The sequence below is a fragment of the Nuphar pumila genome, chromosome 6, assembly GCF_984573655.1.
Source record: "Nuphar pumila chromosome 6, dmNupPumi1.hap1.1, whole genome shotgun sequence".
Taxonomy (NCBI): Eukaryota; Viridiplantae; Streptophyta; class Magnoliopsida; order Nymphaeales; family Nymphaeaceae; genus Nuphar; species Nuphar pumila.
This window is the reverse complement of record NC_143254.1, coordinates 23,620,080-23,647,281: the sequence shown is the minus strand read 5'-3', so window position 1 is coordinate 23,647,281 and position 27,202 is coordinate 23,620,080. Positions and strand designations below refer to the sequence as shown.

The following is a 27,202-nucleotide window of genomic DNA, read 5'->3' as shown; positions in this document are numbered from 1 at the left end:
GTTGACATCATGATGAGGAATTATTTACACTAAAACTTGAGGCTGAAAAAACAAAACTTGAGGCCTTTTGTTAAACATATTGTGCAAATCCCACAACCTTTAATCACTGGTCCCTGCTGCAATTTACATGGTTTTTTTCTTTCTAGGAAGAGAAAAGTGAACAGTATATTATTTCTTCCAAGGAATATGGTGCAGCTTAATTGGTGGCTTTTACTTTTTTCCTCAACTGGATTCCTGGATGTTTGAACAATTATCTATAAATGTTTATCGACAATCTGGATGTCATATGATCCTAACATGATAATATTTCTCTCTTTGCAGTAGTTTTTCCCATCATGTTTCCCGCTGTGAACTGGTATGTGTTCAATATGTAGCCAAAAATCTCCAGGATGTGGGCACATTTATTAGCAGTTTACTGGGTGTTCCTTATTACGTTTTTCATACTATGGAAAGCTTACAGAAAGTCTGAGCTAAGAGCGGCAGGATTAGAAGCTACTTGTTAGAGATATTCTACCTCTTCCTCTAGGCCAAACACGTAAAGAGCATGTCGATTCATATTTCAGGAGGCTCCATCCCGATTCTTTTTTTAGATCGATGGTGGTCACTGACAACAAAGAGGTACTGCTTTTCTGCACTCCTTCCTACAAGGAATATGTATATACTAGGATCTTGCTAAAACTCATAGTGGTAGTTGTTTTCGCCTAAAACTCATACTAGGATCTTGCTAAAACTCATAGTTGTAGTTGTGTTTATTATAGTTTACTCAGTAGAAAACATGTACTAGATGAGATATATTCAGGTTCAAATTTGTTCAAGAGATTAAAAATCAACAGCTCATGTCGCACAATGACAGAATATTCAGTCAAAACATGCATTTTAGTAAATAAGCAATGACAAGTATTTATTACAGGCCAACAAAATATGGGAATTTGATGCAGCACCGGATACGCACAACAGGAAGATGATGAAAGACATGAATGATGGTGTGTAAAGAACAAGCTACTGAAAGGAAAATGCGCTCAAAAGTTTATTAAAAGGAAAGAAAAACAATAAAGAACGAAATGAATCCTCTGTTCTCAATCATCTCTCTCCCCTACATAACCCTAGTCTATTATTTGTACACAGCATGTTGGATCTGGATCCCAGATCCAGGACAAGATCCAAATATCAAAGTTCGAAAAAAAAAACCCAAATAGTAGTGCAAGCAAGTTCACTAATCTCGTGTCTCGCCTCCCTTAGACTTTTGCTCGTCTTGAGTATGTACGCAGAGGTGCTTCCCCTTGTCTCGGTGCCATGCTCAATGTCGCATCCACTGCCACAATCCGTTCGTCTATCCCAGTGGAGCATGGGACCTGCGTTGCCGATCCTGGATCCGGTAGAATTCGAGCTTCTAACTGTTACTGCACTGCATCATTCTCCCCTGGTTGGAAAGAAGTCGCATCTGATGACTTATTGTCACCACAGTAGGTGTACAGATCAGACACATTAAAGACTGGAGAAATGCGCCAATCTTCAGGCAAATCAAGCAAATAGGCATTCATACCTGTAAACACCCCAAATTTTCACTCACCTTCTTGACATCGCCCTCAATCGGTACATTTCAGTTCTCCGGAAGCAATGAAGGGCAAAATAGTCATTTTCAGAGATTGAACCTTGCAGAAAGTCCAAAATTTCATTCTTGAGCCTCAAAATTTCCATATTTAGGTTCAGAAACATCTTCAAACGGCAAAATTTCAAAATCCTTTTTCTGGACAAAAAGCTAGAATTTCCAAGTCCGAGCTCAGAGTGACATTTCATAGAACATGTCTTTGCATAGCATTGCGTCATTTCACTGCACAGCATGTCATTTTGAGATCCAAAACTTCTGATTTTCAAAATTGTCAATCCAGATTTGATCTTTAAACTTTTTCAAATTGATTTTTTTAAAACCCTGGGTATTCAAAATAACCAATTTTTCCCATTTTACCCCCAGGACTTTGAATTACAAAAAAATGTTCTCAAGAAAAACAATCTGTATATTTGGATATTGATTTTAAAGATTTTATCTCAAAACTTTTTGCAAAAGATTTTAAATCTCTTTACAAATTTTTTTACATTTATCCATATTTTTGCCCTGAAAACCCAATTTTTCCAAATTCTTGAAAACAAATAATGTTTTATCTCGTATCTTCAAATAAATGGAGCGGGACCCGCCTTTGAACTAGCATCATACTCAGACTCTCAGGTAAGTTGTTTATTCTCAAGCGGGACCCACCCGAAGTTCATACCAATTTGCAAATTTTTCTTAATTTCTCAATATTTATTTATTTATTTTTAGTTAGCGGGCCCACACACATGTGGCACCCCATTTGAAAATAAAAGAATTGAAAAAAAAAACAAAATAAAACTTTATTTTCAAAAGGGTTTTAAAAGTGGATTGAGGTGGCATTTCCATAAAAGCCTCTCATTTATTTCAACATTCATTTTTTTTATTCCTTTTTATTGAATTGTTTAAATAAATTTTCTTTTTAAGAAGGATGCAGCCTTAAATGGCACAACCGAATTTCCTTAAAGAAATAAATGTAATTTTACCTAAAACCTAGGTAAATGAAACAAAAAAATTTGAAAATCATAAGGTGCGCCCCTCTTAAAACGGTTATTTCAAAAAAAAATTCAAAAGAGAGGTAACGGAACCTCATGAATGGGGGCTGCGTTTTCTTTTTTTTTTTGAAAAGGTATTCAATTTCTTTAAAGAGGGGGAGGCTATTGATCGATGAGGAGGAGGAATTTTGATTTGAGGTTTTCTTTTTTATTTTGCAGAAGAGGATATTCAACGTGGAGCTCTCCTCCACCTCCAACAGCAGCTGCCTTCCACCTTCCTTCAGCCCAGCCACCAGGCCTTTCAACGGTTCCTGCATCCTCAATTCAGCCCAGCCACCAAGCAATTCAACGGTTCCTGCAGCCCAGCCAGCAGGAGGTCCAGCGTGAAGACCACTTATCTTCATTCCAGCCACAGCAGGAAGCCCAGCCAGCCAGCGCCTACCTTCTTCATTCCAGCCACAGCAGGAAGCCCAGCCAGCCAGTGCGTGGACCTCTCCTTCAGCCCAGCCAACGTCTGCATCTCCTTCAGCCCATCATCCTTCAGCTGTAGCAAAGATTCAGCATTTGTCGTCCACCTTTCCTTTTTCCCGTAACTCTCTAGCACTCCCCCTTTCACCTCCACTTCAGCTCAGCCGCAGAACCTCCATCAACGCTTTCCCCTTCTTCATTCCAGCCATAGCAGGAAGCCCAGCGGAGGTCCAGCAGTCTCTGCATCTTCTTCAACACGTCAGCTGTAGGAAATCACCTCTTCCTTGCTGGTGTAGAAGATCCAACAGCAGCTGCCTATCGTCCTTCAGCCCGGTTACAAAGGACCGATTGTGGTGCGTGAGATCCACAAACGTGCCTTCCTTCTGCCATCTGAATGTTTTCATTTCAATTTAATCCTTAGTTTATCCATAGTGGTGTTTTGACAGCACCTTAAATTGGGTCTTTCATATCTAGCTTAGTATTTATTTTGTGCTTTGCATTTTGAATGCTAAAAAAAAAAAATTTGTTTGCTAAGGCTATGGCTAGATATCACCATCTGAGTTACAATATCATGCTTTGTTTAGCTTAATGCCAAATTTCTGTTTGATGAAGTTGTCTGAGTTATAAGATCATACTTTGTTGCTAAAATTTCTGTTTGATGAGATTGTATTTGAGCATCATTTGAAATCAGTGGTTTTCCTTCAAAAACCGTGAGAAATAGGTTAGAAACCATTGATAATCAATCCGTTTGACCGTGTGATCTTGGTGTTCGTTTTCAATGAAAATGAACATTTGATTTTCAACCTATTCCTGTTTGCCAACTATTTCTGAATGTCTTAGCAATTGGCTGTGTGAATGGCTTATGAAAATCATTTTCTGCAATTGGCTGTGTGAATGGCTTATGAAAATCATTTCCTGCAATTGGCTGCGTGAATGGGCTGTGTGAAAATCAACTATTTTAGCTATGACAAGGTTGTAAGGATCACTAAATACTTTGAAAAAGTCATTCGCCATGAAGGGCCTTCAACGGTTTATTATGGCTACATAGATGGTTCTGCATTTGCTGTCAAGGTAATGAAGGATGCATTGTCAAAAGTTAAAATGTTCATTGCAGAGATTGAGATTCTATTAAGGATCCATCACAAGAACTTGATTTCTTTAATCGGGTATTGTGAAGAAGGTAACAACCTGATCCTTGTATATGGCCAATGGAGATTTCTCTATGTTACTGTCAAACAAATCAAACATGAGCAGAGTCTTGACCTGGAATCGATGATTTCAAATAGCACTATGTGCAGCAATAGGTTTGGAATATCTACCTGGTTGCAAACCAATAGTCATTCACAGGGATGTTAAGTCCACACCATCTTCACCTCTCCACTAAGTTTTTCACAGTCTTTTCATAATATTCTTGAAAACAGCTCATTGCTCCCACAGTGCATTTCCTGCACATATCCATTTTCTGCTGCAGGTGTGCAGTTTTGATAATTAGCCACATTCATGAACGGATATATCCATATTCGTTCATGATCCCTATGCCATCTTTTGTATGCTTTGTCACTGATATATAGGGAAGCTCCATACCCAGTTTCACTGAGAAATATGCTATAATTTGAGAATTACAGCTTTGTGAAATCCCCTACAGAAACTGTATATACCTGTATTTTCTGATTTTATCCATTATATGGAATTCCCATTAATATGTATATATTTCTCATTATATGTATATATATATCTATATATATGTATATCTATTGTATATCTACCTATATGTATACATATATATGTATATATATATATACTTGTATATATATATATATATATATATCCCTTCATGTGCACTTATTTTCATATATGAGCATCCATGTATTTATTTTTCTCATATAAATACACCTCCATTGTTACATATCATTTAGCACCAATTTTAGCAATTTTGATATATATATATACATCTCTTTTTTGTATATATTATATATATATGTCCATTTCCTTGGTTATCTTGTACTAATTCTCATTTTGCAGGAAAATCTATAAGATGTTGATTCCTTGGCTCCATTTCATTTTTTGTTTACTTTATGTTAGCAATATAACAATCAAATGTAAACCTTGGAATAACATTTACTTTTACTGCTTAGATTAGGCCGCATCTCATATAGTTTGATTTCAGTAATATTCTGATTCTATGATGCATATATCTCAATTTTCAAAATTCACCGTGGATGAACACGAATGGCACGTGCACCAACTCTTAGAGAATTGATGAACTCGGTGGAGTCCATATTTACGGCCCTAGTCGGAATATGGACGAGACCCAGATCCATCATCTTTCTACCAGTCACATCGGGCCTACACTCTTAGGCTATTTTAAAAAAAATGCACATCATATTTCCAATTTTTCAAAATGTTGTGAATTAACTCAAGTGAACCCTGAACATATTCATGGCCACAGTCAGAATATGTGAAGGCTTTACTTTGGCTTAATACACATTTTCCAACAAATTTTTCAGAAATCTTTTCAAAGTGCATTCATTCATTCAAATCATCTGCATCATCTGTTTTTCTCATGATTTTCTCAAGTAATTTTCACTTCATGGAAATCGATTTCTCAAGAAACTATGATGATATTCGGAGTTGGATTTCCCAAATCAAAGTTTTCCCGTGATTTTCCTTAAAAAGTTCTTTTCTTAAGATCCATTTTCAAAAGGAATTTTCATCTTTCTCAAGAATCAAAAATCGATTTTCAGATATTTCAAGGACAATATTTTCAGGATTTCAATTTCCTAAGTTCTGAATTTCCTTCTCCAATGAGTTTTCCTATAGATTTTCCCTCATTTTCCTAAGAAATTCTCAAAGTCCGAGTTTTCCTGATAAGTGTTTTTCTTTTCAAATGTTCATCTTTTCTCAAGAATTCCTTCCATTTTTCCCGAAATTCTCATCTCTTCATGGTTTTCCAAGTCTTTATAAACTTTCTCAAAATTTTCTTGAGATTTTCATTTCTTCATGGTTTTCCAAGTCTTTATAAACTTTCTCAAAATTTTCCTGAGATTCTCATCTCTTGGTTTTCCAAGTCTTTATAAACTTTCTCAAAATTCTCCTGAGATTCTCATTTCTTCATGGTTTTCCAAGTCTTTATAAACTTTCTCAAAATTTTCATGAAATTCTCATTTCTTCATGGTTTTCCAAGTCCTTATAAACTTTCTCAAGATTTTCTCGAGATTCTCACTTCTTCAAGATTTTTCAAATCTTTATAAATTTTCTCGAGATTTTAAACCTTCTTCGTCTGAGTTTCCTGAGAGATTGATTTCCATCTTTTTCCTGAGAAATGCTTTTCAACTCCAAATGTTTTCTAAGCATACATCATATTTTCCAATTTACATTTTCCAAAAATCTCATAGCGCATGCCTGAATTCTCTGTGCATTTAGGATAGAACACGATTTCGGTAATTTCACTAAGTCAAGCACAATTTTGGTCCTTGGTTCGATTACCCCTGTTAAAGGCGGCAGGAACGGTCGAACCTCGTACCGACAGGTCGAGCCCCATCCCATGGATTTTCCCGCAATTTTCAAAACGGAGGCAAGTATTTCAAAACAATTTCCAAAATCAGGTCAAGTTTGAATCACGAAAGCATTTCCCTCTCTCTTCCGCAAGGAAGGGAAGACAGGAAAAATTTTGCGACGATGACAATACCCAATCGTTGGAGGATTTTGAAAGGACTATGTTTCTTGGGGCTCAACTTACCATAGGTACCGGGCATTCGTACCCAATTGTTGGAGGATTTTGAAAGGACCATGTTTCTTAGGGCTCAACTTACCATGGGTACCGATTGGGAAACGCTCAGAACGAAGGTAGACCCATACTAATTCACCAACTTCAAACTGGACATCACGAGATTCACGATGACCTTGGTCCACAAAAGCCTTGTAAGCCTCATAGCTCTCAACCAATTTTGCCCGAACCTACCGATGAATATCGCGCATGTATTCAACAACATCAAGAGCATCTGGGGCGGGGTCACGAACACTCGCTATGGGTGCTAGGTCAACCACATGTGTAGGCGAACGGCCATAGACAACTTGGAAAGGGGCTTTGCTTGTAGACTTATTAACTGAATTATTGTAGGCAAACTCGGCTTGAGGCAAGACGAAGTCCCAAGTTTTGACATTTTCCCCAACAAGACTATAAAGTAAGTTCCCTAGGGTACGATTCACGACTTCAGTTTGGCCATCCGTTTGCGGGTGATATGCACTACTGAATTGAAGCTTGGTTTTCAATAAAGCCCATAATGATTTCCAAAAGTGACTCATGAAGCGAGTATCACGATCTGACGTGATAGAGTGCGGCAGCCCATGGAAACGTGCAACATCCTTAAAGTAGTAAAAGGCTACTAGAGAGGCGTCTGTAGTGCGCTTACACGGGACAAAAATAGTCATTTTGGAAAATTGATCAACCACAACCAAAATAGAGTCAAACCCCCGCGCGGTTTTGGGAAGGCCGACGATGAAATCCATAGAAATGTGCTCCCAAGGATGCACAGGAATGGGCAGCGGTGTATACATGAAATGAAACGGGGATCTTCGAAACACGAGCTTAGATTAACAAGGGCAAGTGTCAAGAATGACACTAAAGCATAACCCTTAAAAAGGGTATAACTGGAAACAAAATAAAAATAAAAATGTATTCTTTATTGATATGAAAAACCAATTGCTTAAGAAGCATTGGAATGAAATACAAGAGGGGCTGCACCCCTTTATATACACATCTGAAAGAAGACTCAATAGAGCTGTTGGACACAGTCCAACAGCTCTATTGCTAGTCAAGTCTGGACAGGACTTGACTAGCAACAGTCATTCTAGTTCAAACTGAACTAGATGACATAAAGACAAAAAATAAAAATAAAGGAAAAAAATTACAAAAAAGAAAGAAATGAAAAATGTATTTATATATATATATAATAATATAATATTATTATATATACATATGTGTACAGTTTTACATTTTAACACTCCCCCTCAAACTTACGGTACAATGAGCGAAAGTTTGTCTAAGAGAAAGTGAAATCGGGGAGCAGCGAGAGGCTTTGTAAAGAAGTCTGCTAACTGATATTCTGAAGTGACATATGGCAGATCAATTATCCCGTGTAGATATTCCTCTCTGACGTAGTGACAATCCATTTCGATGTGTTTGGTGCGTTCGTGGAATGTTCTGTTACTGCAATGTAGATCGCACTTTTGTTGTCACAACACATTTGTGAAGCCTTTGTTGCTTCAGCTCCCATGTCAGCAAGCAGTCGTCGGAGCCAAACTACTTCCATGGTCGTGGTTGCCATGGCTCTGTATGCAGCTTCGGTGAATGAGAGAGATACCTTCTGCTGCTTTTTACACCTCCACGAGATCAATGATTCCCCTAAAAAGACACAAAAGCCAGTGGTTGAGTGTCTGTTATTGGGATCACCTCCCAATCAGCATCAGTATATGCAATTAAATCAAGAGAAGAGGAGGAAGATAAGAAAAGTCCTCGTGAAAGAGAGGACTTGATGTATCTGATAATACGCATGACTGCTCCCATATGAACAGAAGTAGGAGCATGTTGAAATTGACTTGCTGTATGAACAGCATGTGCTATATCTGGTCTAGTAATGGATAGATAAGAAAGTGCCCCGACAAGCTGTCTGTAAGGAGTAGGGTCTGCAAGAAGTTCTCCATCATCAATCTTCATTTTAACATTAACAACTTCTGGAGTGCCAACTTTCTTATCATCAGTAATACCAGACCTGAAAACAATATCAAAAGCAAATCTAGTCTGAGATAATAAATATCCTCTAAGAGAATAAGCAACTTTAATGCCTAAAAAATATCTCAACAAGCCCAAATCAGTCATTTCAAAATGAGATTTAAGAAGTGTTTTGATTGTTTCAACTCCCTGTTTATCACTTCCGGTGATGATCATATCATCCACATAGAGAAGAAGCACAATGATCCCTGCATCAGAATTCTTAATAAACAAAGCAGTGTCAGTTAAACAGAATTGAAAACCAATATCAATCATAACACGACTAAACCTATCATATCAAGCTTTTGGTGCTTGTTTAAGTCCATAAAGAGCTTTTTCTAAGCGAAGGACTTTACCCTTAGGAATACTTAGACCAGGAGGGGGTTCCATGTATACTTCTTCAACTAGCTTTCCATTTAAAAAAGCATTTTTGACATCCATTTGAAAAATAGACATTTTTTGATAGAAGCTGAGGCAATTAAGGTTCGTACAGTAGTCATACGAGCCACCGGAGCAAAGGTTTCTTCATAATCAATCCCAAATTCTTGGACATAACCTTTGGCTACTAAACGGGCTTTATATCTTTCAAGAGTATCATCACTCTTGGTTTTAATTTTATAAACCCATCGACATCCTATGGTTTTCTTCCCTGAAGGAAGATCTTGAATATTCCATGTAGAAGCCTTTTCAAGTGCATCTAATTCAACTTTCATGGCTTCTATCCATTTGATATCATTTTTTGCTTGAAAATATGTGGATGGTTCTTCATATGAGTGAATTAATGCAATAATTGCCCTATATGTGGGTGAGAAAGACTCGTATGATACAAACTTTCCTGGAGGCCTTGAGATTCAGGATGATTGTCTAGTTGGAATGTTAGAATATTTTTCAAGTGCACATGGAGGATTAGACTCTTGTCGCCTGGAATATTGAATACTAGTATCTCTATGAACTTCTTCATTTTCAACATTAAGATCAATAATTCTTTGATCATCATCAAAGTTACAATCAAGGTCATATTCATCAGATGTTGATATTAGATCTAGCAAAAAGGAGTACTCAGTGACATCTTTTAATTTTCTAAAATCAAAGAAGCTCTCCTTTTCAAGAAAGGAAACATTTCTAGACACATAATTTATTATTTTTGAAGTCAAAACATCTATAACCTTTCTGATTTTCAGCATATCCTAAAAAGGCACAGGGAATCGCACGAGGGGAAAGTTTATCATTTTTGTCAGTAAATATGAAACATTTGCACCCAAATATTCTTAGTCTAGAGTAGTCTGGAGAAATGTTCATAAGTTTTTCAATGGGAGTGATATTTTGTAACGAAGAAGATGGCATCCTATCAATGAGATAGGTGGCAGTTAAGGCAGCTTCTGCCCAAAAGTCTTTCGGGACTTGATTTGCTATTAATAAAGTCCTAGTGGTTTCTATAATATGGCGATGTTTTCGTTCTGCCAGTCCATTTTGTTGAGGTGTATAAGGACAAGATCTTTGATGTGTGATGTCATGCAATTTAAGATAATTTTGAAATTTGTGGATAAAAACTCTCCCCCTGAATCTGTGCGAAAAATAGTAATATCATTTTGAAACTTGTTTTTAACCATATTATGAAAAGTTTGAAAGTATGAAAATACTTCAGACTTATGTTTAAGAAAGTACATCCACGTATGTCGGGAGAAATCATCGACAATAAACAAATCCTCCTTTAGAAATTACTGGTGCAGGACCCTAAACATCCGAGTGTATTAATTCAAGTGGTCTTGAAGAGAAAAAGGTTCTGTTCTGAAATGGTAATCTTTTCATTTTGCCGAGAATACAATCTTTACAATTAAATGATTCAGAGTTACAAAATTTCCCTAGATTTGGAAAATGTTGGATTTTGGCTATATGTGGGTGACCAAGTCTCTTATGCCACAGTTCCAACTCTATTTTTTGAATATTATAACAAAAAACTTTCTTCGGCATTTCCAAAAAATCTATGTAATAGAGTCCTCCTTCTCTATGGCCTTCCCCAATCAGCTTGCCTGACTGGCGATCCTGTACCCAACAACCATGAGAAGAAAAAGAAATATTACACCCATAATCAGAAATTTGAGATACAGATAAAATATTTAAATTTAATTTGGGAACATGTCTAATTTTTAGAATAAAATTTTTTTTTGTTTTATAAATTTTTTCAAAATTTTCTATTCCTTCTATTTCAAGAGAAGTCCCATCAGCAGTAAAGACCTTTGACACACTTGTTTTATTTTTAACACATTTGGATAGACTTTGATTATTTGGGGTCATATGAAAAGATGCACCAGAGTCAAGAAGCCAAGAAATTTTACCTAGATCAGAAAAAGATGAGGTTGCTGCGCCGGTTGAAGCTTCAGATGAGGAAGAGGCACCTTTGATGAGAGGCTGAAGAATCTCCATTAGTTGGGCCAGGGAAATTGGTGCATCCTGATCTTTAGGCTCCGATCCAGCAATTGCAGCTCTTTTTTCTCTCAGCTCCTTAAATTTGGGACATTGTGGCCTGTAGTGTCCCGATTCATGACAGTGATGACAAATAACTTTCTTCTTATCATAGTCACCATTTTGTCGGTTAAAGTGAGGAGACCTATATGATCGAACATGATTCTCTGGTCTAGACACGGCTAAAACGGAATCATCTTCAATTTTTAAAGAACCTTTCCGGAGACGATTTTCTTCCATTGTTAACTCTTCAATAGTTTCAACAATAGAAGGAATTTTTCCCCGGTGAAGTAGGGCCGATTTAGTGGTTTCAAATTCCGGCCTTAATCCAGTGATAAACTGGTAAAAATGTTTAGCATCGAGTTGTTTCTGACGAAGCTCGATGTCTTCGGCACAATGCCACTTTGGTTCTAAAAGGGAAAGTTCTTCCCAAAGTTCGGACAACCCATTGTAATATTCACGAATAGTTTTGTCTCTTTGTGTCATCATTCGAACTTTTTCTTGGAGGTTGCACACGTGTGCAATATCTTTAAGGGAATACATATTCTTAAGGTATTCCCATGCCTTATCGGCATGATCAAATTTGGCAAGACTTGAGCATTTTTTAATGTCAACGCTATTGATAAGCCATGACATTATCTTCGCATGAGATATTCTCCATTCTTTCCATTTCTTCTCGTATGAGGCAATAGCCTTGATTTTCTCTTCTTCCGATAGAGGGACCTCTTTATCTCCCTCCTTTTTAGTAATAGATAGCTTAGGTTCCGAATCGGAACCATCCACAATCCCCCATAAGCCTTTTCCCCATATATGGTGCTTCATGATTGAAGCCCATGTTACATAGTTCGTATCGCTTAGTTTCATAGGCATGATGGTGACTTTATCATTGTCATCCATCGATTACAAGGAGAGAAAGAATAGGGATAGAAGAGAAATAAGAAGGAAAATGAAAAAGAAAGAAGTAAAAAAACAATACAACAAGATGTGAAATCTTCTCTAATGAAGTGATAAAACACTTCTCTTTAAGTGGCAAACACTTTTGCAAACGGGCACGGAAACCGAGACAGCTTTTCCTCAAGATTTAGTACTTCCGCGGCTCTGATACCATGAAATGAAATGGGGATCTTCGAAACACGAGCTTAGATTAACAAGGGCAAGTGTCAAGAATGACACTAAAGCATAACCCTTAAAAAGGGTATAACTGGAAACAAAATAAAAATGTATTCTTTATTGATATGAAAAACCAATTGCTTAAGAAGCATTGGAATGAAATACAAGAGGGGTTGCACCCCTTTATATACACAACTGAAAGAAGACTCAATAGAGCTGTCGGACACAGTCCAACAGCTCTATTTAGAGTTGTTGGTCAGTCCAACAGCTCTATTGCTAGTCAAGTCTGGACAGGACTTGACTAGCAACAGTCATTCTAGTTCAAACTGAACTAGATGACATAAAGACAAAAAATAAAAATAAAGGAAAAAAATTACAGAAAAGAAAGAAATGAAAAATGTATTTATATATATATATATAATAATATAATATTATTATATATACATATGTGTACAGTTTTACATTTTAACATATACAAACCACTATTCTAGCGATTACCTTTAGACACTTGACACACACGACAACACTAAACAAATTTAACGACATCCTTACGCATTTTGGGTCAAAAATAGCACTCATCCAACAATGCAAAAGTCTTGTCATGTCCAAATGCCTAGCTAATCCCCCTTCATGCAATTCTGAAATCAACTATAGCCTAAGAGAGAATGCCGAAATACACAACTTATTGCCACAAAAAAGGTAACCATTATGTATCAAAATTTGTGAATTTGATAATCCTTTTGAAGAGAAGCATTCTTCCCAGACTTGTTGAAAATCAGGATCAGTCGGATACACCTCTTTACATTGTTCAAAACCAATCACTTGCACCGACATAGTCATCAAAATATTGTTCTTCCGACTAAGGGCGTCAGCTACCTTGTTGAGAGTACCAGACTGATGACAAATAGTAAAAGTGTACTCTTGCAAGAAACTGACCCACTTAGCATGTCTAGCACTTAACTTCTTTTGACTGTTTAAATATTTTAGTACCTCGTGATCTGTGTACAAAACAAATTCTTTATAAATAAGATAATGCCTCCAATAACGAAGGGCTTGTACAACAACATAAAAATCAACATCATAAGTAGAATATTGTCGCTTTGCCTGAGTCAATTTTTCACTAAAAAAAATAACAGGTTTACGATTTTGACTCAGGACAGCGCCAATCCCTACTTTAGAGGCATCACATTCCACTTCAAAAACCAAGTTAAAATCTGAAAGTGCTAGAATAAGGGCGCTAGTCATTTTGTTCTTAATGAGAATGAAAGCCTTATCGGCCGCCGAGGTCCACTGGAATTTAGCTCCCTTAAGGCACTCCGTGATGGGGGTCATAATGGTGCTAAAATTCTTAATGAAACGATGATAGAAGGTAGTCAACCCATAAAAACTATGAATCTCACCCATAGTCCATGGGGTCGACTACTCTACAATCGCTTGGATTTTGGCCAGATCGGCTTTAACACCATCAGATGATACTATAAAGCCCAAGAAAACCACACTAGAAGAAAAAATTCACACTTTTTGGCATTTACAAAAAGCTTTTCTCCTCAAAATTTCCAAAACTCGACGCAAATGCACTAAATGGTCAGACAAAGAAGAACTGTAAATCAAAATATCATCAAAGTACACAACTACAAATTGTCCTAAACAAGGGCGTAACACTTGGGTCATCATATTCATAAAGGTACTAGGGGCATTCGACAAACCAAAAGGCATAACTAACTACTCATACAACCCATCACGTGTCTTGAATGTCATTTTTCATTCATCCCCTTCTCGAATACGAATTTGGTGGTACCTACTTTTTAAATCAATTTTTGAAAAGACAGTGGCACCCGCCAACATATCATCCAGGAGAATAGGGAAACGGTATTTAACAGTGATGTGATTGATGACCCTACTATCAACACACATTCGCATGGACCCATCCTTTTTTGGAGTGAGTAGGGCAGACACTGCACAAGGACTAACACTCTCATGAATGAATCTCTTTTGTAGTAACTCCCTTATTTGTTTCTGCAATTCGGCATACTCAGACGGATTCATGCGATAAGCTGACAAGTTAGGTAGACCGGACCTAGGGATAAAATCTATTGCATGCTGCACAATCCTCATTAGAGGTAACCCATCAGGAAGGTCTTCAGGCATGATATCCTTAAAACTCTTCCACAAGAGGGGCAACCTCAGCAGGGATGGACAACGAAGTACTCAAAACAGGTTTGGCCACCAGGGCATAGCAATAACCCTCATCCCTACATTGATTCAAAAAGGTTTTGTAGGATAGGCCTGCAAGTCTAGGGACTCGCTCAGTTTTGTCTACAGTAGGAAAACTTGTTTCTTTTATAGGTGTTAAAATATGAAATCGCATATCTCATATGTAATCTCATAGGCAGCTCATGTATTTCCTTGTAATATTTTTTCTTTTTTTCTAGTTAGTTTTTAGTTTGATTAGTTCTAGTTTAAACCCAACTAGAACTAACTTAAATCATTTTTTTGACCCATATAGGCTTCACCTTTTTGACTAGTCAAAAAGGTCTTTTTGACCAAGTCAAAAAGGTGATGCCCCAAAGGGAGCAGTTGGGAGTCCAATGACTCCCTTGAGGCTCCTCTCATCTTCCCTATATATATTCCCCCTTGTATACTTCTTCTTGCATGGGATTTTATTCCTATTCATTAAGGTCATTTATTTTATGTTTTTATACCCTTTTCGGGTAGTTTATATTTGAGAGTTCTCTTTGTGAACCTTAATGGTTCTTATGGTGCATTTGTGAGAGCGTGTTGAGAGATATCTTTGTGGTGTTTTTTCACTTTCTTACATGGTATCAAAGTCGGGTTGGTGGACGTGCATTGGGAAGTGTGTCACTTAAGGTTTTTCAAGAAAGTGAGATCTCTTTGAAGAATTGATTGTGTGTGGCCATGAAAAGCTTGGAAGGCTACCCATTTGTGCTCCTTATGGTAAAAATATTTCATTTCTTACTTGTTTTTCTTCTTCCCCTCTCTTTCTCAAGATTGTAAAATGGATGACAATGATAAAGTCACCTTTAAGCCCATAAAACTCAACGATTCAAATTATGTTACATGGGATTCTATCATGAAGCATCTCATTTGGGGAAAAGGTCTATGGGGCTTAGTTGATGGAACCGATGAGGAACCTCACCTAACTCTCACTAAAGGAGGAAAAGAAGTATCTCTTTTGAAGATGGAAAAAATTAAGGCTATTTCCACGTATGAAAAAAATTAAAAAGAATGGAGAATGGGTCACGCCAAGATCATGTCTTCGCTTATCTATAGTGTGGATATAAAGAAGTGTTCAAGTCTCACAAAATTTGAACACGCCAATGATGCATGGGAGTATCTTAAGAGAATGTATTCTCTTAAAGATATTACTCACATTCGTAATCTGTAAGAAAAGGTTCGGAATATGGTTCAAGGAGAAAAAAGTATTAGGGAATACTATAATAGCTTATCTGAGCTATGGGAAGAGTTGACCCTTCTTGAACTAAAGTGGCATTACCCACAAGATATTGAGCTTCGCCAAAATCAAGTAAATGTGAAGCATTTCTTTCAATTTATCAATGGTTTGAGACCCGAATTTGAAACTACCAAGTCTGCTCTTCTACATCGAGGAAAGGTTCCCTCTATTGAAGATACAATTGAGAAGCTAAGTATGGAAGAGAATAGACTCAAAAAACGAGTCGCCAAGAGTGATGATGATACAGTTCTAGCTGTATCAAGACCAGGCAATCACATTCGCACATACAAACCACCACATATTGGAAAGGCGAATAATGAAAGGCAAGGAGGCGATTTTGAAAGAAGAAAGATTATTTGTTATTACTATCATGAACAGGGACACGTTAAAACTTATTGTCCAAAGTTGAAGAAAACTTATGAGAAGAAGATAGCTGTTGTGGAATCAACGAAAGAATCCAATGAGGCACCCATTGGAAATATGTCCCTGACTCAGCTAGTGGAGGCCCTACAACCTCTTCTTAAAGGAACTTCTTCCTCTGCTGGAGTTGTTGTTTCTTTTGTTGTCATCTACGATCCAGGTAAACCCCAATGGCTTCTTCACTATGGTGCTTCCTTTCACATGACATCAAATTTAAAATTATTGTCACATTGTTATATCTCAAGTGGATCGAATGTTTTGACTGCGGATGCATCAGCCCTTAAGATAAAAGGAATAGGAAATTTCGAAAATAGCTATGAAAACTCAAAAGGCTGTTCCAAAAATTATATATATCCCTAAGCTTAATCTAAACCTCTTATTTGTCACTCAATTAACTGATCATGGGTGTAATGTTTTCTTCTCTTCTCATGATTATCAAGTACAGGATCACCAATCAGGGAAGTTGATTGGGGAAGGTCCTATAGAAGGAGGACTGTATTACATGGACTTTTTGGAATTACCCAAGAAAACATTATGTTGCAATGTTCAAAAATTGGGCTTGGATCTTTTACACCAAAGATTTGGATATCCCTCTTTATATCCAAGCTTCAATGTTTTCCAAACATGGAAAAAAATTGTATTTTTGAAACTTTCACTTGTGAAAAATATATTCTTGGAAAAATGAAACGTCTACCATTTCAAGAAAGAACTTTTGTTTCTACTCGACCACTCGAATTAATACATTCTGATGTTTGGGGTCCTACACCAGTTATATCAAAAGGTGGTTTTCTATATTATGTAATTTTTGAAGATGACTTTACACGATATACCTGGATTTACTTTCTCAAACACAAGTCTGAAGTATTCTCATTTTTCCAAATATTTCATAATATGGTCAAAAATCAATTTAAAAATGATATTTTTATGTTTTACACTGATTCAGGGGAAGAATTTTTGTCTACTGAATTTAAAGAATATTTGAACTCATATGGAATTTCACACTAAAAATCATGTCCCTATATACACAGACATATTATAGAGACAATTAGAACACTACTCATCACACATCAAGTCCCTAAGATTTTTTGGGTCGAAGCCATTTTGACTATGGTTTATCTTATCAACAGAATGCTCTCATCTTCGATTAACAATATTTTTTCCACTGAAAAGTTTTTCAAACAAGCTCCTAATTATTCTAGATTGAGGGTATTTGGGTATAGATAGGAATGATAAATTCTCTCCCCGAGTTGTCCCCTATGCATTTTTAGGATATGCAAGTCATCAAAAAGGATACAGGTGTTTTGATCCTAAAAATAATAAGTTATATGTCTTAAGAAATGTATCATTTCTAGAAAATGAAAGTTTTTTTGAAAACAAAAACTCTACTGAAATAGATGAATATTCCTTCTTGTTGGATCTAGTCCCAAGAGATAGTGAAAGAGAAATTGATCCGGATGATCAAACCGATGTGACTGGTTCTGATCCTATTAGCAACAGTCAGGATTGCATTCAATACTCTAGACGAGGAAACCTAGAAAGATAGTGCGCTCTGGATAAATACGCAATAGAACAAGAATCTGGGACTTCATCTAGAAAATCCACTAGGATTTCGAGGGCTCCTGAAAAATTTGTATCATACGAGTCCTTTTCACCAAAACATCAAGCTTTTATTGCCTTAATTCATTCTTATGAAGAACCTTCTAGTTATGAGATAGCCAAGAATAAACCTAAATGGGTTAAGGCTATGGAAGTCGAATTAGAAGCCTTCAAAAAAGCAAACACTTGGTTCATTCAAGACCATCCTCCAAACAACAAGAAACCTATTGGGTGTCGTTGGGGGTAAAAGGTAAAAACTAAGAGTGATGGCACTCTTGAAAGATTCAAGGCCCGATTGGTGGCAAAAGGCTACTCCCAATAGTATGGAATAGACTATGAAGAGACTTTTGCTCCAGTAGCTAGAATGATCACTGCTAGAATTTTAATAGTGCTTGCATCAATAAAAGGATGACATATTTTTCAAATGGATATCAAAAATGTTTTTCTTAATGAAAATTTAACTGAAGAAGTATATATGGACCCACCACCAAGAATGAATGGCCCTAAAGGGAAAATTCTTTGTTTGAACAAGGCCTTGTATGGTCTCAAACAAGCTCCAAAAGCTTAGTATGACAGGTTTAGTAAGGTTATGCTTGATTTTGGTTTTCGTTTTTGTCTTACTGACACAACTTTATTTGTTAAGAATTCTAATGCAGGTATTATCATCCTTCTACTTTATGTTGACGACATAATCATCACCGGAAGTGATAAACAGGGAGTATATAACATTAAAAAATTTCTCAAAACACATTTTGAAATGAGTGATTTGGGTTTCTTGAAATACTTTCTTGGTATAGAAGTTGCATACTCACCTAGGAGATACTTGTTAACTCAATCTAAGTTTGCATTGGATATTGTTGACAGGTCAGGTATTTCAGATGAAAGACACATTGATACTCTTAAAATTGTGAATGTCAAGATGAAGATTGACGATGGAGAACTACTCGAGAATCCAACTCTATATAGACAACTTGTCGGGGCTCTATCGTACCTATCTATCACAAGACCTGACATTGGACATGTTGTTCATACAGCCCGTCAATTTCAGCATGCCCCAACTTCTGTTTATATGGGCGCACTCTTACGCATTATTAGATACATTAAAAATTTCATTTCTCGAGGTTTATTTTTACCTGCTTCTTCTAATTTAGAATTGTTTGCTTATACTGATGCAGATTGGGGTGGTGATCCAAATGACTGCCACTCAACTACAGGTTTTTGTGTCTTCTTGGGAAAATCCTTGGTGTCATGGCGATGCAAGAAGCAACAAAAGGTCTCTCTTTCATCAACAGAACTTGAATATAGGGCAATGGCCGCAACCACTATGGAATTAGTCTGACTTCGACGTCTCTTTTCTGATATGGGAGTTGAAAGTTCAAAAGCTTCAAATCTGTGTTGTGACAACAAGAGTTCTATCTACATTGCAAGCAATCGGACATTCCACGAACACACCAAGCATATAGAAATGGACTGTCATTATGTTCGAGAGGAATTCTTGCGTGGCACCATCAATCTTCCCTATGTTGCTTCAGAATATCAGTTGGCTGATTTCTTCACCAAGTCTCTCGCTGCTCCTAGATTTCACTTTTTTTTAGGCAAACTTTCGGTTATCCAACCATAAGTTTGAGGGGGAGTGTTAAAATATGAAATCTCATATATCATATGTAATCTCATAGGCAGCTCATGTATTTCCTTGTAATATTTTTTCGTTTTTTTCTAGTTAGTTTTTAGTTTGATTAGTTCTAGTTTAAACCCAACTAGAACTAACTTAAATCCTCTTTTTTGGACCCATATAGGCTTCACCTTTTTTACTAGTCAAAAAGGTCTTTTTGACCAAGTCAAAAAGGTACTGCCCGAAAGGGAGCCGTTGGGAGTCCAATGACTCCCTTGAGGCTCCTCTCTTCTTCACTATATATATTCCCACTATTCCCCCTCGTATACTTACTTCTTCTTGCATGGGATTTTATCCTTATTCATTAAAGTCATTTATTTTATGTTTTTCTACCCTTTTTGGGTAGTTTATATTTAAGAGTTCTCTTTGTGAACCTTAGTGGATTTTATGGTGCATTTGTGAGAGCATGTTGAGAGACATCTTTGTGGTATTTTTTCACTTTCTTACAATAGGGAGTAAGATTATTTTATGTCCCCTAAATGTAAAAGAGTACGTGTTTTTACGACTATCATGCAGAGTCTTACGATTGAACTGCTACGGTCGCCCTAAAAGAATATGGCATGCACTCATAGGAGTCACATCATAACCTCATCTTGGTAATGCTCCCCCATTGAAAATTTGACTAGACAACGCTGGGTGATGGGAACTTCATTACCCTTTTTAAACCAAGTCATCTTGTAGGAATGAACAAGTTTTTCCGTTTTTAAATTGAAGGTTGACACAACAATTTCAGAAACCATATTTTCACAAGCTCCAGTATCAATAATGACACCACACACATGACCCTCACAGTTACACCTGGTTCTAAAAATATTGTTTCGCAACCACTTGGATGGGGTTGACTCACGGGGTGTCGTTAAAACATGGCGAATGGATAGCAGGTTTTCGATGTTACCATCAAACTCGAGGACCTCCCCTTTGTCCTCTCCCTCAACAGGTGACTCACTCCCGCTCTCACTGGATGACTCGGTCTCAGTTGCAGGCTCGGTGAAATGGGTGCCCTTGGTCATAGCGGGACACTTTGAGGCCACATGTCCTAACTCTTGACACCTAAAACAACAAATGGTGGGTTCAATAGGCTTGGACTTGGACCGAGTATGGTAGGCTGGTCCGGACTAGTCAGCCATGTGGGGATCAACTTTGGGAGAAAACTTTGAGTCCTCATTCCTTGGAGAGCTTGCTCCCCTGGTTGGGAAGCTCGACTTAGGCCGACCGGACTGGTCACTCCTGGAAACCCTGTACTCTTGTCTCCTTTTCAATTTCTCCTCCACATTCATGGCATAACTGCTTGCCTGATCTAGTGACTCTACTGTGACAACTAAAATCGTCAAAAATAATAGGGCGAAGACCAGAAATATACCGTGTAACCTGTTGTCGGACGGTCTCCACAATCTGCACTCGTAGGGATAGACGGTGGAACTCGGCAATGTATTCCGCCACGATACGGGTCTCTTGACGCAGGGTCAGGTACTCCTTGTAGGCTCTCTCCGCGTGGTCTGAAGGCACGAACTTAGCTTGCATCAGCCTCTGCATCTCATCCCAGGTCTGCACTCGTCCCTGTCTTTGTCCCTGTCTCTCTCTCTCGATCTCTGGAACTCGACCCACCAAGTCTGTGCTAGGCCCCTCAGTCGTGTGGACGCCAAGGAGACGCGTCGATGCTCTGCCACAGAATAATAGTAAAAAAAGCATTGTACTGCGTAGGCCCAATCAAAGAACTGCTCCGCGTCAAATTTGCCCACGAACTCCGGAAGGTCTAACTTCACTCCATAAGTGGTGGAGTGCTCCTGTGCCCTGTGCTGGCGGCGATTTACAATCCCTAGAGGGTGCTCATGCCAGAAAGTGTCATCTTCCAAGTCAAGAAAACCCTCTTCATCGATGTCTCGATCGATGCGCTGCAGAGGGCGTCGATCTCTATCACCCTGTGGCAGGCACTCAAGGTGCGCCTGCTCATGTTGTACCTGTACTGGTGCTGCTGGAGGCGGTCTCAGTCGGTCCCCAGCAGGAGGAGGAACTGACTGAAATCGCCGCTCAGGATCTGGTGGAGGAGGTGGTCCCAACAAAGGTGGAGGGACTGGATGTGTAATAGAGTTAGGGTTTGGATTTAGATAATGGATTTGGTTTGGGTTAGGATTCGGGTTTGGATAATAGTTTGGGGTTGGATTTGGATAAGGTATTTGGATTGGATTTTGGGTTGGATAAGGGGTCTGGATTTGGGTAGAATAATGGGTTCGGATTTGAGTTGGATTTGGGTTTGGGTAGGGGGTTTGGATTTGGTTTTGATTGTAATCTGAATTTGAACCTGATTGTATTTGGATCGGGTTTGAACCTAAATTAATCCTCAAACCCAGATTTGGATAAGTTGGATCTTGGATCGAGTTGTGGGGGTAAAAGGCTTGGTTTGAACTCGATCAACGATCCATATTATTATGGGTCTGGTTCTGACCTAGCCCAAAATGAAACGGAGGTTCCCTTCAGATCTAATTTAGGTCTGGGTTGGTTTCGGATCGCGAATTTGGACCAAAAACACTTTGTCGAACCTGGTTCAAGTGTGACCCCAAATCAAATCCAACTGGGTTAGCTAAGAAAAGGGTCTCGGACCCTGGACCCGACCTCAGGGACCCAAAAATTAGTCCTTGGGGTCTGAATCCGGACCCATAAGCCCCATGGACCGGTTCAGATCCAATTGGATCTGGGTCGGCCCAAGGGGTTGCGGGTTCTCCTGCCCGCTGACCCGCGGTGGGGAACCCTGCCTGGACGGGTTCCAGAAAGGGGGATGGGCCAACGCCGCCGTCCCTTACAGGGATGACGGTAGGGGTTCGGCCCACCGTCTGGGGCAGCTTCCGCCGGCCATCTCTGGCCGGCGGGACCTTCCCCACTTGTTGGAGACCGCGGGTGTCCCTTCAGAGAACTAATCCCCCCGTGGGACTTGGCCCGTCAGAAAACCCCGGCCGACGATGAAAATTCCATTGTCGATCGTTCCTTGCGGTAGGCGGCCACCACCGAAAAGATCTGGTCCCAGAAAGTAGGGTTGACCACTCGTCGTGGAGGTTGTCGGTTTTGGAAAGACAGGCTGGCCGACATCCCTACGCAGACCCACTCCAGGGTGTTCCATGTACATGGCCGGAAGGCTGAGAGTGGCTTGGGAGGGGTCGACCACCACAGTGCCCGTGAGGCCGACAGCATCCGGCGATGGCACATATCTCGCCTGGTTGAAGGCAGTCGAACCTGAATCGGGGTTGTCGTCCAACCCAGTGTTCTTTTTTTTGTATTGTCGCCTCGTGCGCCTCCACCGACGACTCAAGGGTCGATATTCTGCCCTCTATCCCATCCAGTCGCTTCGACATACCGGCCATGTCCTTGCTCATGCGCAACATGTTTTCTTGGATCTTCGTCATCATGTCAAACATACGCATCACGTGATCATCGTTGCTTGTTTCCGGCTCGTCTCGTTCCTTTTCGCTTGTAGGATCGTCCCTTGCTTCCTGTGCCATGTCACCAAACAAGGAGAGCAAGGTTTCGGCTTTGATACCACTTTGATGCAGCACTGAATACGCACAACGAGAAGATGTTGAAAGACATGAATGATGGTGTGTAAAGAACACGCTACTGAAAGGAAAATGTGCTCAGAAGTTTATTAAAAGAAAAGAAAAACAATAAAGAACGAAATAAATCCTCTGTTCTCAATCATCTCTATCTCCCCTATGTAACCCTAGTCTATTATTTATACACAACATGTTGGATCTGGATCCCATATCCAAGACAAGATCCAAATATCAAAGTTCGAAAAAAAAACAAATAGTAGTGCAAGCAAGTTCACTAATCCCGCGTCTCGCCTCCCTCAGACTTTCGCCCGTCTTGAGTACGTACGCAGAGGTGCTTCCCCTTGTCTCGGTGCCATGCTCGATGTCGCATCCACCGCCACAATCCGTTCGTCTATCCCAGTGGAGCATGGGACCTACGTTGCCGATCCTGGATTCAGTAGAATTCGGGCTTCTCCCTGTTCCTGCACTGCATCAGAATTGCTGGAAAGTTACAAAAAGAAACTTGCTTGTGCAGAAGCCGTGTTTGTAGAAAACCCGAAAACTAGGCCACAGCACATGACTAGATTTCTGGGCTTCATCGGTGAGAAAGTTAACACGATCAAGTACTGGAAAAAGAAAATCAAAGAATTGTCTCCAAAGTTAGAGGCCGAACAGAAGACCACCGTCGAGGACAAGCAGATCGCTTCTGCTCTTGTGTTCTTTAACAGCTTGTGAGCCATTGTATCTGCCTCCCAGGCCATCCATGCACAGATGGCCGGCAAATGTACGGTGATGGCAGCTCCTCAGCCTTGTGAGTTGCTGTGGGAAAATCTATCCATCCCATATTTCATGAGGCAAATCAGGAAGTATGTGATCTATGGCATAGTATTCCTCGTCATCTTCTTCTACATGATACTGACAGGATTTGTCTCTGAATTCACCACTCTTTCGAATTTGAGGAAGCACCTGCCTTTCTTGAAGCCAATTGTTGACCAGCTGGCAATTAAGATGGTGCTGGAGGCTTTCCTCCCTCAAATTGTCTTGTTGGTCTTACTGGCGATCCTGCCAACGATTTTCATGGTTCTGTGACTTCTGTCAAAGGCTGAAGGGATCCCTTCACGGAGCCAGGAGGCCAGAGCAGCGTCTGCCAAGTATTTCTACTTCACAGTGCTTAATGTCTTCATTGGGGTGACACTGGGCTCTACCCTGTTTACCTCATTTAAGGACTTCACCACACACACCGACAAAATTGTTCCCAGACTTGGGAAATCTCTTCCTAAAAGCGCCACCTTCTTTATAATGTTTGTTGCTTTGAAGTAAGATTTCCATTTCCTGATCTCGCAGATTTTTCCGTTTCATTTTCAATTTCTTTGCTCCCAGATAAAAAATTAATGGTAACTTGTTCATTTTTTTTTCAGGTTCTTTGTTGTCCATGGGCTTGAGCTCTCTCGCTTGGTCCCATTGGTCCTTTACCATCTTAAGAGGAGATACCTCTGCAAAACCGAAGCAGAGTTGAAGGAAGCTTGGACTCCTGGGGATCTTAATTATGTGGCTAGAGTTCCCAATGACATGCTGATAGCAACAGTTGTGATGTGCTACTTGGTAATTGCACCAATGATAATCCCCTTAGGTGTTGTGTATAAACACTTGGATGGCTTTTGTTCAGGAATCAGGTAAGGCTTGAAATCTTTGTTGAGTTTTGGCTTTTCTTTTTCTCTTACTTTCATCATAGTGATTACTAGTATACTTTTCACTGCATCTAGAAATACATACAAACAGTAACTTCTAAAAGTTGTGTTTGCCAAGATTGCCACTGTAATTTCTGATTAAGGTTAGAACTGGCCATGCTCACCAATCGTTCCTAGCCTTATAATAGTTGCACCTCAGAAGAAACCTGATTTTGATTATGTTGATTGAAAATGCAAGAATTAACTACTTCTGCTTTATTAAAACAATATGCTACTGTATTCTGTCATCAAAATATAATAAACAAAGTGGTCTCCCAAGTCCTAACATTGAGCAGGCCAAAACATACTATATTTTGGATATATGTTGTTTTAAAGGTTTTTGAGAAAAACAGAAACAATCATGATATTTTGGAAAAGTTTCAAATTGCAAATATCATGATATATTTGTGGTACTCTTAATTCAGTTTTTTTTTATATTTTTATAGTAATTTATCAAAACTAAAGTGTGATCCAGAAAATAACTATAGTCCAAAACTACAATATGCCTTATAGCAGGTTCAAGTTTGAAATATAATCATCGATACCACAAACTTCACAGAAAATGAAGACAGCTATGAACAGATTTAGTAACTTCTATTCACAGAGCACAAATATAATCATTGATACCACAAACTTCACATAAAAAAGACAGCTACAAACTGATTTAGTTACTTCTATTCACAGAACACCGTTAATTCATAAAATTTTCAATGTGTGCAGGCTTTGAAAGTGTATGTACCCTCCTATGAGAGCTATGGATGCATGTGGCCGCACATTCCCTTTTCCTTTTCCTCTTCCAATTAACCATGATCGGTTTTTTAGGAGTAAAGTACTTCTACTATGCACCGTTTGCTATACCCTATGTCACATGGGTGTGGGTGTGGGTGCGGGTGCGACATGGGTGCGGCGCAATTTCAAAAATTTTGGACACGGGGACTCGGCTATATATATATATATATATATATAAGACTCGGTCAAAGTTGTGGCCATTAGGGGACAGGTGATGAGTTGTGAAGCCTGATTCAGGGTTTTTTTCCTTACAGGAGACGGGGGGGTTCCCCCCGGTGCGGATCCCGCTGCGCGGTCAGAAGGCAGGGGTCCGGAGGGGGAGGCAGCGCCCCCCCAATTTTTTTTTTTTTAAATTCTGTAGCCCAAAAAAAAATTTAAAAAAAAAAATCCAAAAAATTGACCAAAATGACCCTGGGTGCGTTGACCGCACCCAGGGTCGGGTTGACCGAGTCCTAACCGCACCCGTGTCAGTGCGTGTCGACGCGGGTGCATCAACCTTGGAGCCGAGTCCGTGTGACATAGGCTATACCCCTTCCAATTCTGAGTGTAATCTTTGGCTACGTTTGCTATAAACGCTTGTGTCATTTTCTTCCATTCCACTGGAAGTTGCCAAAATTTCAAGGAAGAACCAAATCTGGAAGCAGTTTTTGAGGCCTATGTCCCACCATGCTTGAGCATGGATAAGTTTGAAGATGTGTAACAGTATGAAGATGCTTGCTGACAGCCCTCAAGAACAGGCTCAGGCATATATATTCATCCGTGTAGTTGTAGTACCAAAGGTGAGGAACATTTTTTATATTTTGCCTTTTTTAAAATTTCTCTGTCTCTTTATAGAAGAACCCAGGTTGTATTTGTTGTGTTTGTGGATATTTTATTTTGGCTGTCAAGTCTGTAACTATGTTGTCAGTTTATCTTTGCGTGCTGGCCCTATGACCAAAATTTGTTATAGGAAGGTTGTCTCAATTGTGGCTTCTTCTTATCATTGTCTTTTAGAGAAACTCCAATGGCTCATTTTTTCTTTATTTTTCTCTACATATTAACTCGTATCTTCCATGAACAGGAACTGGATCGGAAAACATTAATTCATCTGCCAAGATGTTATTGCGCAATTTACAGTAATTACAATGATTTGGATTTATCTTTCTTTGTTAGTGAAATACCTGGTCTTATTTCTAAGTAGTGATAAATGACATATGTCATAATCTTTTCATCATTTCATGGTAATGGTGATACAATTTTCATCTGTACTACTTATCCAATTTATATTCAGCAAGATTTGTTTACCTCTGTGATGTCCAACGAGATGATGAAACAAATAGCTTCCTTCTCTTTTGCTACAAATGCTTTCTTTTTCTCTTGAAGAAAATTATGATAATCCTTCTCTACATGGTGACCATGGTTCTTTCGTTTCTTTCATGTCATAGAGGATTAGACAAAGCCATCCAAATATTGGCGATCTCATCACTGTTCTCTGATTTACAGCAGCAGCATCGGTACATGGGCTTTTGTGGTTTAATCATCTGTCACACCATCTACGGTGGCCTTTTGGTGTTTTTCATACACTGGGCACTGTAGCAGAAACGAATAGATTAATGGGAAAAACAATGTCACAAG

At 38.9% G+C, this 27,202-nt stretch overlaps 1 pseudogene; it reads left to right on the top strand.

Annotated features, from left to right (window-relative positions):
- The first annotated feature begins 389 nt into the window (after positions 1-389).
- LOC149834349 (CSC1-like protein ERD4) lies at positions 390-25,603 on the top strand (annotated as a pseudogene).
- Positions 25,604-27,202: the final 1,599 nt, after the last annotated feature.